Source organism: Vulpes lagopus, chromosome 7, assembly GCF_018345385.1.
Source record: "Vulpes lagopus strain Blue_001 chromosome 7, ASM1834538v1, whole genome shotgun sequence".
NCBI lineage: Eukaryota > Metazoa > Chordata > Mammalia > Carnivora > Canidae > Vulpes > Vulpes lagopus.
The window spans coordinates 93,186,759-93,200,906 of NC_054830.1; the positions used below are offsets into that span (position 1 = coordinate 93,186,759).

At 35.7% G+C, this 14,148-nt stretch overlaps 1 protein-coding gene across 2 annotated transcripts in view; it reads left to right on the top strand.

Moving 5' to 3' along the window:
* Positions 1-14,148, top strand: part of SLC24A2 (solute carrier family 24 member 2) — a 242,408-nt gene that overhangs the window by 41,584 nt on the left and 186,676 nt on the right. The window lies entirely within an intron of this gene.

A 14,148-nucleotide genomic window follows, 5' to 3' on the forward strand; every position in this document is an offset into this window, starting at 1 on the left:
TATTTTCATTATTTTTATCAAAATGTATATACTTTGAATGCAGTCACATTTTATATTTTAATCCTTTAAATCATTACTTTCAGTATTACCAATTATACAAAAATCTTAACTATAACAACATGAGAAATTTGCCAAAAGTATAAAAAAAACCTTATGAAATAAATATGTAATAACTGATGGATTATTCATGCATTCCTTGTTTGACTTATGCAAACATGGCTGGCCCATCGACAGAACACCCAGATATGTATCATAATAATTAAATTTCATCATCTTTGATACTTTGCCAATTTTAAGTCATATAAAAATATTAGTTTTATACTTCTTAATTTTGTCTTTATAAAGGTATACTTGTCAAGGTTTGTCTTTATAAAGGTATACTTGTCAACATAGACATGTTAGAGCATAGTTTGAACATATGGGAAATGTGACTTTGATTTGTTTTCTTACTCTTGTCCTTGCAAATGAACTTGGGTGATTCTGGCTAGGACCTTGGGTACAGTGCTGTGTAGAGGAAAAGATAGCCAGCATCCTTGTGTATCAAGAGTCTTCAAATGTTCAGTTAGTTCAATACCAGTTTTTTACCTCTGTCCTTTCTATCAGTTTCAGGGAGAAGTACATTAAAATTTCTCACAACATTTGTAGATTTGTCTATTTTTCTATTAATTTTGCTTTATATATTCTGAAGCTGTGTTATTAAACATATAAATTGAGAATTGTTACATCATTAGGCTGAGATAACGTTTTTATTCTTGAGAAATGGCCCTCTTAATTTCTAGTAACTCTTCTGGCTTAAGCCTGTTTTGTCTGATTTTAATATAGCCACGTTAGCTTTCTTTTGGTTAATTTTTGTCTGAAATTTTTTGCTCTTCCAATCTTTTCATACCCTTATATTCAAAGTGTGTCTCTTGTAAGCTGCATGTAATGCGATTTTATTTACAATTATTTGCTTACAATCTTTGTTTCCTAATCAGAGTATAGAGTCAATTCATATTTGATGTAATTATGGGTATATTTGGACTTAAATCCATCATCTTATTTATTTTCTTTATGTCTTATCAATATTCTATGTTCTTTTTCTCTGTTATTTTGCTTTTTGGATTAAGTATTATTATTTCATCTTGTTACCTTCCTTTATTTTATTATTTTATTAAAACTGTAAATACGTCACACATGCTTAACTTACTGAAATCTGATATAAATGAGTACTTTGACCACTTTCTGGACAATGTGTATTAAGAATCTTAGGAAATGTTATTCCATTTAATACTCCCAGACACACTTTTTATGTTACTGTTGTCAAGTATTTTCTTTCTAAAGATGTCTTTGACTCAAACTGCTCTCCAGTCTTTGTTCAAATGTCACTTCCTCTGAGAGCCTTGCCTGCATCATCCTTATCCAAACAACTTCACCTTACTTCTTTCTTCTCCTTTCTTTTGTTTTGTCTTTCCTCATGAACTTATCACATGAAATGAAGTATTTGTTTCCTTGTTTCTTACTTTGTTTACTATCTTTATCATTAACTCCTTAAAGGTAAGGGCTATCTCTCTTCTTCACCAGGATGTGGTCCGGTAAACGTATGTTGACTCACTAATGTAGGTCAGAGGTGCCCAGCAGAGGCCACAGCCACTAACTCTCAGGAATGAAGAAAGCAGAAGCCCATATGGCCTTGGAGAACTGCTGCAAACCACAAGTCAAAGATTTGATATCTGGAAAACTTAGGTGGGATACTAGGATTGCTCCAGAAATAACACAGTGGGCAGATTTCCTCTATTCATGTTTTTCGTTCATTCAACATTTCCTGAACACCTGTTCAAATCTGGGCGCCAGGCTAGGTGCTGAATACTGTGCTAGACTCCACACTGTGTGTGGTAAGCAGGATTCTCTACAAAATCCCTTCATAGATCATTCTGGGAAACAAGGCCTGGCTAAAGAGAATGTTGTAATGGAAAGAAACAGAGACTGCTCTTCTCTTGAGGTGTCCTTGGGCTGAAGGAAATCAAGAGGTTTGGTCTTGATAGCCTTAGGTCAGCTATGTTGAGACATGATACAAAAAGGTATTCATGTGTAAAGGTACTTAAAACTGATCCAAGAAAATTCTAAATCCAAAGACCCTGGATATATAGTGCCCTATCCTCCTCATTGCTGAGACTCAAGAACCAAAGGCCATTAGGCCTGAAAACTTGGACTAGGGTGCCAACCAGAGAGCAGCTTAGATGCTGTGCTAGCTTGGAGCCATATTAGCCTTTTTTGCTTTTATTTTTTTATTCACCAGTCACATCTTATGATGTCTAAAATGTTCTACCCTTATGTGGTTTTACGGTCACTGTTTTCTTCCCTTGTAAGCACTTGGGCCTGATGTAGTGTAAGGGATACTTGCCTCTGGCTTTTGCCCATTTCTGGAAAAAAAAAAGGTCATGGGTTAATTTCTATGTTGTACTCACAGAATGGCTAATGAAAAAAAAATCAGCATTTTTTAAAAATAATTGGGGCTACAGTATTTTCACATTTTCCACCCTCGGCCTTTTCTCCAGCCTGACAGGCAGATGGGAAGGCAGCTGGACCCACAATAAAAAGTGACCCTAGTAGCAAATCCCTCTGTTTCATGGCCAGTCCTGGGTTCTGCATATGGGATGTAGCTGGCATTTGCAGGCAGAGTACCTGCAGAGGAAGAACCAGCATGGCTGTGGAGAAGAGGCGGGTCTCAGGTGTGACATTAGGATCTCATCCCGAGGCATACTCAACATTGCTGAAGCACTTTACAGACTGCCAGCCCTCAAGAACTCATATGGATGGATGTGCTCATGCCATTAAAGAGCCAGCGTTTCTAGTATTTCCACAAGTGCTGGTCTTGCTGTGCCCTGTTGGTCTGAGCCACTAGTCAGAGTTTGGTTTTTTTCTGGAAGCCATTTGAACTTTGTAGAGATTGCCCCACAGCCTCTGCCTCTTCACTGCCAATCAGTAGAGCTAAACCACCTGGAATGTTTGTCTGGGCAACAGACATAACTAGGTGCCCATTGGGGGTCAGGCTCTGGGCTGAGTGTAACTAGACAAGTGTCTGCACCTACCTTTTTTCAGTACATGCAAGTCTTCATCAGAAAGAGATTTTTTTAACCCTGCAAGCAATTCTTCAAGGTTCTGTATTGGACATCCAAAAAAATATGGCAGTAGGTATTGTTTTAGGGCCCCTACAATGTGCCAGCATTATCTCGGCACCTTTCCTCCACATCCTCAAGTCCTTACCCTGCAAAGTAGATATTGTTACACCCATTTCACAGAGCAGGAGATAATGCTCCAGTGATTAAAGAAATTGAGTCACAGTGAGTAGGTTGCAAAGCTAGGGTTTATATCCAGCTTAATTCAGTGACACTGTGCACCTTTAGAAACTGTCTGTGTTGTGACAATTTACCTAACAATTTAATTCCCCTAACTATTAAATTACGGATATTTGAACTGCTCTTTCTCTCCATAAGCACTGGTACCATCAGGGCGTCAGACTCTCTGGTTTAGGCTGCAACCTGCATAAAGGGATTACACCTCATTCAGAACATCTGTCCTCTTTGTAAGTTATCACTCAATGTCAAGGTGACAATCAGTTTTCTTTCCTATAATACTACATTCTTTTCAAGGCAAGAGATATAAAATACTAAGGCAATCACTTTAGCTAAGAAATGAATTTTCAGTTCTCCAGTTCCTCACCTTGAATATCCACAGTGGTGAGGGATCATGGCATCCACTTATGTGAAAGCCAAAAGCAGTCTCATTTGAATGGACAGATGACAATAATCAGCATGTGCCTTTGATGATTTATTGGCAGTTATTATTTTGTATAACAATTCTATTATATTATTATTAACAATTCCATTATTAACCATGTTTTTATAAACATATCTTAAATACACAGAAATGTAACTGCAGTAAATGATTACCATACTAAATATAAGTATCCAGGCAGTCCTTAATTTTCAAGCTTTTGGGATAGCTGCCATGCAAAGTGAGGGCATGGTTCCAGTGTGCAGGTTCCACTAACAGATTACCATGCAAAGTGAAAACTGCCTATAGTCACCACTTGTTCAGCGTCAGCTCTGTTCTTGCTACTCCATTTGAGGTTTTACCCAGGCTCTGTGTATTAGTCAGTTCAAGCTGCTATAACAAAAGATCACAGACATGGGGGCTTAAGCAACAGAAATTTATTTTCTCAAAGTTCTGGAGGCTAGAAGTCCAAAAGCAAGATGCTAGTCAATTCACTTTCTGGTGGGAACCTTTTCCTGACTTGTAGACTACAAACTTTTTGCTGTGTCCTCACATGGGAGAGAGGGAAGGAAAGTGAGCTCTCTGATATCCTTTTTATAAAGGAATCTAATTCTATCAGATGAGACTTATGACTTCATTTAACCTTAATTATTTCCTTATAGGCCCTCTCTTCAAATCCAGACACATTGGGGGTTAGGTCTTCAACAAATGAATTGGGGTGTAAGGGATACAAAAATTCTGTCCATAGCACTATGTATATAATCTTCACAAGAATCACATTTGACAGTAAGTCATCTTCATGACTGAAACAGAGGTCAAACCAGTACTTGATTCTAAAACCCATATCTTTTCTACCAGCTAGGCCACTTCCTAAACTTTATTCAGTGGCTCTATATTGAGAATATACAAAAAGGACAAGAATAGCTAAACCTGACTGATCATGGACTAAGCTAGTTTGTTTTGTGCTGGCCTGTTTTGAAAGATGTACCTCAAGACAAATCAGTGTCACTTAGCTTTTGAACAGATAGATTATAAAGCAGAATGGAATGAAAAGTATACAGTTTTAAGTATGGTCAAGTGTGTGAAAGATACGTACCTTTTTTTCTTTTAAATTGTCAGAAATGTTTATTACCAAAGGAAAAAATAACCTAAAAGCAATAGGATTTAAAAGTAGAAGGGAGGAGTAACAGTTGAAAACACTACTTAATATGATCTTAAATGGAGTCATATGTGCTTAGAAAAGATAGTATTAAATTTTTTAGATATTTAGACATTTTGTTTTTTTTAAATTTTATTTATTTATGATAGTCACAGAGAGAGAGAGATATTTAGACATTTTGATGCAAAAGTAACATATCCATATTTTAAGCAATTCAAGCAATAGAAAATATATAAAAACTTATATAAATATACATATGTGTTTTTTAAACAAAAATGACTCTTAGACATTACTTGCTTTTTTTATTTAATATATAATAAGTTGGATATATTCTCATGTTGCTACACACAGATTTGCCTCATTCTGTGAAACAGTGGCCTGGCATCTCATAGTAAGTTTGTCCCATCATTCACTCAACTATTTCCCTATTAGTGGACGCTTAGTTTGTTTCCCACAATCACAAAAACATAGGCTGGCTGTTTTTATTTACTAACAAAATAAAGGATGTCTTAGTCCATCTGGACTGAGCATCTTTGCATTTCTCTTCTTATACACATGGGCAGATAACTCATGTGATTTCTCTGTAAAATAAATGCAATCACTGCATCAAAAGCATGCATAATCAAGATGCCGACAGTTATTGCCAAATTAAATTTAAGATAAATTTTCACATTTAATGTTTCCAAAGATGCATTTTGCATCAAGTGTGATGAAATAATGCCACTGTTCTCACTGCATTGCCTCCCCCTCCTTTGGTGACATTTGATCAGAGGCCTAAAGGAACTGAGGGAGATAGCCATGCTGCTCTGGAATGTGCTAGCAAAAACAATAGTTCGCTGAACTTACATGTAGACTTGGGGGAGGTAAACTGACATTCATGCACTGAAATGGTAGTTTTTTTTTTTCCTCCCTTCATTCTTCCACTTCATTCCACAAACACTTATGGGATGTCTCCTATGTGGAAGGCAAAGTGATGGGTACCACAGTTGTTCCAGAGGTGAAGAAGCCAAATAGGACCTTGCCCAGATTCATGTATTTCACCATTCTTTTTTTAGTAGGCCATTTGAGGAGAAAACATTGGTTTCTCCTCAAATGATTTTGATTTATGTTTTTAATTTACAGACAGAAAAATTCACTCTTTTGGTATACTGTTTTGTTTTTTTCATTCAGACCTCAAACAAAAGCAACAAAAATTGTTGCTATTGAATATGCCCTTTGCTATGATTTGAATGTTTATGTTTCCCCCAAATTCATATGTTGAAACCCTAATACCCAAGTTGATGATATTAGGAAGTAGGGCCTTTGGGGCTATTTATGGGATTAGTGCTCTTATATGAGACACCACAGAGAGTTCCCTGGCCCCTTCCACCAGACAAGAATACAAAGAGAAATCTGCAACCTGATCATGGTGGCACTCTGATCTCAGACTTCAAGAACTGTGAAAAATAAATTCTATATTATAAGCCACCCAGGCTATTATATTTTGTTATATCATCCCAGATGGACTAAGGCATCCTTAATTTTGTCAGTGAATAAAAATAGCTGGCCTAGAGTTCTTTGGGTCTCTGACTGTACAAAAATTTAGGAGCCTTCCAATGTGCAGTGTTTCCTAAATCAAAGGTCTGTTCAATTAAACTTTTTAAAAAAGTAAGATGTGGGTTACAGCTATTTTTGTTTTGTTTTGTTTGACATAAGCATTATGTAGCCTTTGAATTTTATGCCTGCCTTTTCTGAGCCTTTTTCCCCACCAGAGTTGAGAACCTTCTATAATCATTACATGTGACAACTTAAGACTTTTTTCATTACAACAAAGCAGGATGAATAAAAGGTGTAGTCTTTCAGGCTGAAACTACATTACCAACCCGATGCTCTGGAAAATGCTAATACTCAATATATTAAAAGGACAGACAACTTAGCCCTCTTAATGCCCATTTGCCTGAATTTACGAGATACCATTCTTTTCAGTTGGGTATTTTTAAAATTATCCAGCTGGGAGTGAGTCAATTTTTTTTTGTCACTAATTCATTAAAAATGCCAGTCATACCAAGCAACTCAAGTGAGACCATCTGCCTTTCAGAAAACCTTAAATACCCAAAGAGCAAGTGGAACTCTGTTCTTTGGGTCTGAGCTGGGACTGATGCACTTAGAAAGGGCAGAGCTTCCAAATCCAGCACACCTAACCCCGCTACAACTCCCCACTTCCTTACCTGCCCAGCAGTTGAACTATTTGGGTCCTTGGCTGTTTAGGCCCTTAGGGTTAACCTATCTTTCCCTTTTGTGAACTTTCTAGCGATGTGCTGTAAAGAATGGAAGCAATCCCTTTACTCTCTAAGAGTTTACCCTATCAGTTTTATATTTATTTGAAAACACGGTCACTACTGAAACCAGAAATCATAAACTAATGTTATTCTTAATTCTTTCTCAATGGATAGTTTTTTGGATAGAGTTATCTTTTCAATACTTAGGATAAATGAATTTTTTAAAAAAATATGTCTTCTAGAAGATGGTCTACAGTGCAATTACTTGAATAGCTTAAAAATAGTTAGACAAAGAATGACAGATATAATATTCATTGACCCAACAAATAGTTACAGGTGTCCGCCACATGCTAGCCATTGTTCTGCGTGCTTAGGCACCTGCAGGGAACAAAGTTGGCCCAAATCCCTGCCCTCTTAGAGCTGACCTTAAAGTGGGGGAGGACAGATAGTACCAAATAAATAAGTAAATGATTCAGTACAGGGGAGGATGCAAAGTGCTATGGAGAAAAAATAATTAGGGAAGAAAGGGGGGAATTATATTGTCAAACTCTTAAGGCCAAAAGGAAATGCAATTATGAGCTAAACATACACAAGTTATATAAGGCCATTTTTCATAATCTTGATTGTATCTGAAGCATTCTTTTTTGTTTCTTGAGATAACAAAAATGTCACTATATAAAGATCACCCTCTTTGAATCTATCCACAGAAAATGTCTAGTATTTGTACCAACTCAAGTTAGGATGGTAGAGCAGTAAATTTCAGCAAATTTCCTTTTTTAAAAATTTATTTTTCTTTTTTCTATTATTATTATTATTATTATTATTATTATTATTATTATTTAGTAAATTTCCTTGATAAGAAGGTATGGTAAAGCCTACAGATGCAGAATTGCTGTTTTTACTGTCCTTAAAAATAAGGTGACATAATCTTTGCTTCTTTAGTGGTGAAAAAATTTCGCCCCAAATTATTTCCATGCCTGAATGAAGTGGGTATAAATAATAAATCTGGCATTGACTTCATGGAGGCATCCAGCAGGATGATGATCTGCCCTGTACTGCCAAGCAGTAGACACAATACAATATTTCTAATGTGAAGGGAAAAAATCCAAATGCACCCAGAGCATTTATTATAACTTTAATCAAAAAGTTTCTGGTTTAAAAAAAAAAAAAAGAAAGGCTCTTTAGATCAGGTCGACTTTGCCTCCGGGTAAACAGATCAATCTATAGGATAGAAAATACTCTATAGAACAGTTGGTAAACTGCAGCTGAATTTAACTAAGTTAACCATATGTGAATGATGCTATCCAGTGATTTTAAGTGAGTCATCTGCATGACAACTAGGGGATATTTAATGCCCACTGGTTTTATTAGCAAATAGGAATTGGGTAATCGTTATGAAGAGAGCAAAATCACATTTCACACTCTGTTCAGCTTGGAGAAGGTCGTGGAGGTCTCTGAGCACTGATGACAGCCTTCTCTTCCATCTCCCTGTTTTGGGGGGAGTGCTCTGCCTTCTGATTGCTGTTTGGAAGCAATAACCAACACTGCCATTTATTTGCTTTCATATTCAAACAAAATAAGACTGATAAATGAAAACAATAGGAGTGAGAATAATACACTAATCACACAGGAAGATTTTACTTTTGTTTATGGAACAAGATTTTACCCTCTTCTTTTACCTTTTTGGTCAGATATAAGATACTCTCAAAGTTTTATTTTCTTGCAGGCAATTAGAATATTGTTATTGCAGCAAGGAGGCTGCCAGTTGAGAGGAAGTGTAATCCTGTGCCATGTTTAATGTGAAATGCTTGTCTGCATCATGGAAGGTCTTGCCAAGAGGTGACTCCAGGGAGATTGGTTTTTGAAGTCCTATAAAGCTGGAGGCAGAAACCTTAGGGCACGTAGGCCTTGACTCTGCTTTCTCTCCTTGGTGAGGAGATGGCCTCCTTAGAGATGAGTTTGCTTTAAGAATCAAGATATCATAGAGTTTATAAATATTCCTTGCTGAGCAGAAGCCCATATGGAACTGGAGCATAAATTTCTTCCCAATACCATATAAATCTAAATATAAAGGGCCAGGGCATAGCAAGAATTGGACTTTTCTTCAAATCTGGCATAACTCTACCCCAGAAGGGAATGTGAGTGGCTGTTGGGTGTCCTGAGAGTAAGGGGAAAACTCTCAATGACATGCTGAATCTAATGCTGAACTGTGGCCCCACATCCATTCAGTTCTGTGTCTTTTGGGCCATGGGGAAGGAGTGCATATGAGCTGTTTTCCCAAGCTCCCACCCCTGCCACAGTAACAGTGGCCTTCAAGTGTATTTTTAATACTATAATCTTTATTCATATACCATCTCATATTCTTTTTTTTTTCATCTCATATTCTTATCTATATTTCCCTTAAAATGACAAAAGTTAATGTGCACATAATTTGAAATGCTGTAAAAAATAATAAAATATAATGCTCTGATATGTATCAGTGGAGCCCTAGGAAGATAGCTTGTTTTGTAGACTGCTTGCTTCCAAATCTGAGAGCTTTTATCAAAACATTCAACAGAGTTTGTACACATTTCATCCTAAGCCAAAATAGAGTAAAAAGACGTTGAGCCAAATTCTCTCACCTAAACTATTTGCTTATTCTGAAGGAGGCATGTCTGGATTGGTATTAGCTCCTTTAGCTACTAAAGAAACAACTGATTGAGTTATATATAATTACAATATGCAATATGAAATTAACCACTTGTCAAATGTACAATGTGCAGAGTATACTCTAAGGTTTCTCAGCCTGGGCACTACTAACATTTTGAGCTGGATACTTCTTTGCTGTAGGGTACTGTGCTAAGCACAGAAGGAAGTTTAATAACATCCCTAGCTTCTGCCTGCCAGATGCCAATAGCACCCACCACCACCTGCCAGGTGGGACGAATATGTCTCCAGACATTGCAAAAAATGCCCTTGGGGTGCAGAATTACCAACTGGTATATACTATAATGGACAAAAATAACTATTGTATAGACAGAGGTTTTAAATGGTACAGACCATGCCTTTGAGACTCTTGAAGAGGGTGGGAAGTGGTTTCCAGTGGGAAAGTTTGGGGAGGCTATGGGAGGGAAGCTATGGGAAGAATTTCTATTGTTTTGAAATTTTTAGTCTCTTGAAGTTTGTATAGGATTTTAGATTAAACTGTAGCTTGGTTATTGGCTTACCTTTAGTGGTATCTTTTCCAACTGCTGTTTATATTTGAAATACGTCCTATTGGTTTCAAAGCTGTTTAAATTTCTAAATATGCCAAAATTATAATTTGTACACAAACTTAAAATTGAGAGAATTTAAGTAATTTATATTTCCTTTTTAAAACTAAGACTGAAAAAAAATAAAACTAAGACTGAATTATTTCTGAACTTAATAATGTGGCTTTTTTGGAATTGGAGCATCTGGGGGTAATTAGATTGTGTCTGAACGTGCTGTTCTCCATTTATAAATGCCACCCAAAAAACCACTTAGCATTATTTTACTGAAAGGGAAGTAATATAACTGGCCTTGCATCAATAATGTTACCTTTTGTCAGGACCTCCTCCCAGCTCCCCTACCAAGAAAAAACAAAGTGCATGTTAAGTCATTTAGATATTTTAATCCTGTGTCCATGCATCTTGTCCAGATCAAAATTGTGCGCAATTGACTTTCAAATATTTGTTGAATCTTCAGTGTAGCTTTAACTTTGAAGACATCACCTTTCTTAAAGGAAATGAAATTGTGTCATGTTTGAAAAGCAGGTGTTATAGCCTTCTGGTGTATTGAAGTGTCATTCTTTTCCTGGTTAGATGCCTCATTAAGACTGATTGAGCAATAATCAGCTATGCACTTAACCAAGTGTGTGAGATTAATCATGAGTTCACCAAACTTTGTAGCTCTGAGTTATCTGAAACTGTAGTCTTTTAGGATGACTTGCTCTTAAATTCTTCGAATGAATTATTATTCTCTTCCAGGTATAATAATTGTGTCACTATCAATATCACTACATAACAAATTAAGTTGTAGGATTGTGGCTGAAGTTGTGTTCAGATAAAAACATTACTATCAATGTACCATAAATTGTATTATAACATGAGTTAGACTACTTCATAAATTAAAGATATCTGAATAGTTTAATGCATTCAGCAAATGTAAATTTATGAATTGCAAATCCTTAATATGGCAAAATGCTCATTTTATAAGAGACATACCTTGTACAGGACCCAGTATCTAAGTTCTCAAAAAGTGTTTGAAGTAAGCTCTTGATGTTAATAGCTGTCCTGAAGTATGATGTATAGAAGACTTTCCCAATTGTGAATTTTGCTTCAATGATTGTTCTCACTTTGACGCTGGCCCTGGACTTCTATTATTAATTATTAACAGAAATTCTCTTGAAATTATCTTTCAAGGAGAATTCTATTAATAGGACAGTAAATGATCTGACTCTATCTGATTCAGCTATACTGGAAGGCAAGGTAATAGCCCTAATATTTTTTAGGATCCCTCTTAGTTCTATAATCAGTCCTGAAGTCATATGGTAAAAATTGCTTATTTCAGAGAATTTATGTTAAAGTCACTATCATAAGATGAAAGATTCAGTTTATGGCTTTAGATAGAGTTTAAGGGGGGAAAAGCTTGGCCTTAAATGGAAGGTGATAGAATGTTTGGAATGGAAACACCTGTATTAATTACCATTTTTAATGGGGGAGGAATGCCAGATGTTCTGTGGGCTCATTCTTTTTTTGCTGCGTCTTATTTTTCTTTGTTGTTAGCAAAAATATGAAATAAAAACTCTTTCACATTTACGCAGCAGAAACAGAAAAAGAGAACAAATGACATGACTGTTAGATAAAGCAGCACCTAAAATAATTGCCATAAGCTACTTGGAGATTTATTGTGAATTAGATTGCAGGAATGTGCATGATGAAAGTGGCATCTGTCATTTTAAAACAATATAGTAATTTATTTTAAAATGGATCCATGTGCACTGCTTAGATTGACAGGTTTTTAAATTTTGATGATAATTTTATCACTACCACCCCCAAGCCCCAGTATTTTATGTGCCGTTTGCTTTGGGATTTTCCTTGAATTAAAAATTGAACAATCTTATTGCAGTGCAGAGAGGATTTCATTACTTTCAGAGGTGACCTTCCAGATTCTATTAGGACAAGAAAATAGCCTTTAACAATGTCACTCAAAACCTATCTTTCTATACAGGCTTCACCTCATTCTAGCACCTTCAAATATTCTAGAAACTCTCTGACACTTCTCCTTCCCCCTGCCCTTCCTACCTAGAGTCAGGAATAAATATGAGTTACGGTTGTTTGGAAGACTTCTTTATCATTTTTTGTGTGATTCTGCCTCTTGCATTTTTCTTGCCTCAGCCCTTCGCATCGAAAGCTAGTACTTTGAAGATAGGAATTGAATATCGTATTCCTTTGTAACTGCCGAGAGAACATAATTCAGATCCCTGTACCAAATGGGCCTCTGATATTGTTAACTGTTTTTTTCCGATGAAATATCCCATTATTCCTTTAAAGATTGTTTTGATTTATCATGCATTTTTTTTTGCTATGTATAAGAGCTACAAACTAAGAATCAACTATTCTCAGCTTCTCTGTTGAAGATGTAATAGTGCCGAAGGAAGTAGAACTTTTATTCATTTTACTATATAGCAAGTCATAATATTATTTTCTATTTTAAAGTGGTATCAAAATATGTATCCAACCCAACATTCTCAGCTCAATCCAGTTAATTTCTACAAGACGTCATATTTTTCAATTGCTTCAATAGAATTTCGAATCTCATAAACTTTCTGAGGCAACATTCTTGAAGATGGTATCTGATTTCATCTGCTCCAGGATTCCTTAATCCAGTTTTTTCCACCTAAATAAATCTATTTGTACGCACCCCTACTATGCATGAAACTACTTAAATACTGTTTTCCTATAACTTCCATTTAAAATTAAGCAAGACCGTGAAAATAGCATATACAAAAAATATAATAGCAGTTAATAGGTAGTTTCTGGAATGCTTTGTCCTCTCAGGAGGAATTGTGTAACCAATAGGATATGAGAAACTTGGAAAAGCATCGTGGAAAATAACTTTATACTGGAAAATGGAGAGAAAACCGTATACAAAATGAAGTTGAAGAAATGAGACCTATAATCTGAAAAAGAACAATAAGCCTCACTAATTTGGTGACTGTTTTCAGTTATATAAAGAATAATGATCAGTGTTTTCTCCATGAATATACAAAGAGAGAGACTTTAAAAAAAAGGAAATGAGCTTTAGATGGAAAAAATTAAGGTTAGATAGGATGAAAATATTCCCCAAATGAAGGCTGTTACGTGTTAGAATGATTTATTTATAAGGACCATGGAATTGTTTCATTAGGAAGTCATAAGAATGAGGAAGACACATAAGTGTCTGAAATGGGGACTAAATGATATTTTAAAGAGCCTCCCATTTTAATGGTTTTTAAGATTACTTTCCATTTATTATTTAATTTCTTTATTAACTTCCCTGATTTCATCAGATTTATCATCATTTCATGATCAAAGGTTTTTAAACCTTCATTACAAAAGAAGGAAGAACACTTCCATGTTCAGTTATGTTACTGGAATATATATTTTTGTTCCCCTTTCTTCCTGTATTGTTTTTCTTCTTTTATTGTTGTCATTCCAATCAAGGCAAATTGCTAGCTCCAAAATAAAGAAATAATCCAGATCTGCACAACAACTTCTCTAGCTAGTATCAACATAGGGTCAACATTTAAGAATATTTGTAATGGAAAAGGGTGACTATAGCTAAAATCCAGCAGAGATCATCTTGCTCTGAATCTTCATGAACATGCAGAATTAATGTTTTGATTTCAAAATAGACCAAGTGAGCTGTATTTTAAAACTGAGGTTTTCAGAGTGAAAAATTTCTGGATTAGTTGCTAGTTTTCAACCTGTGTATGTG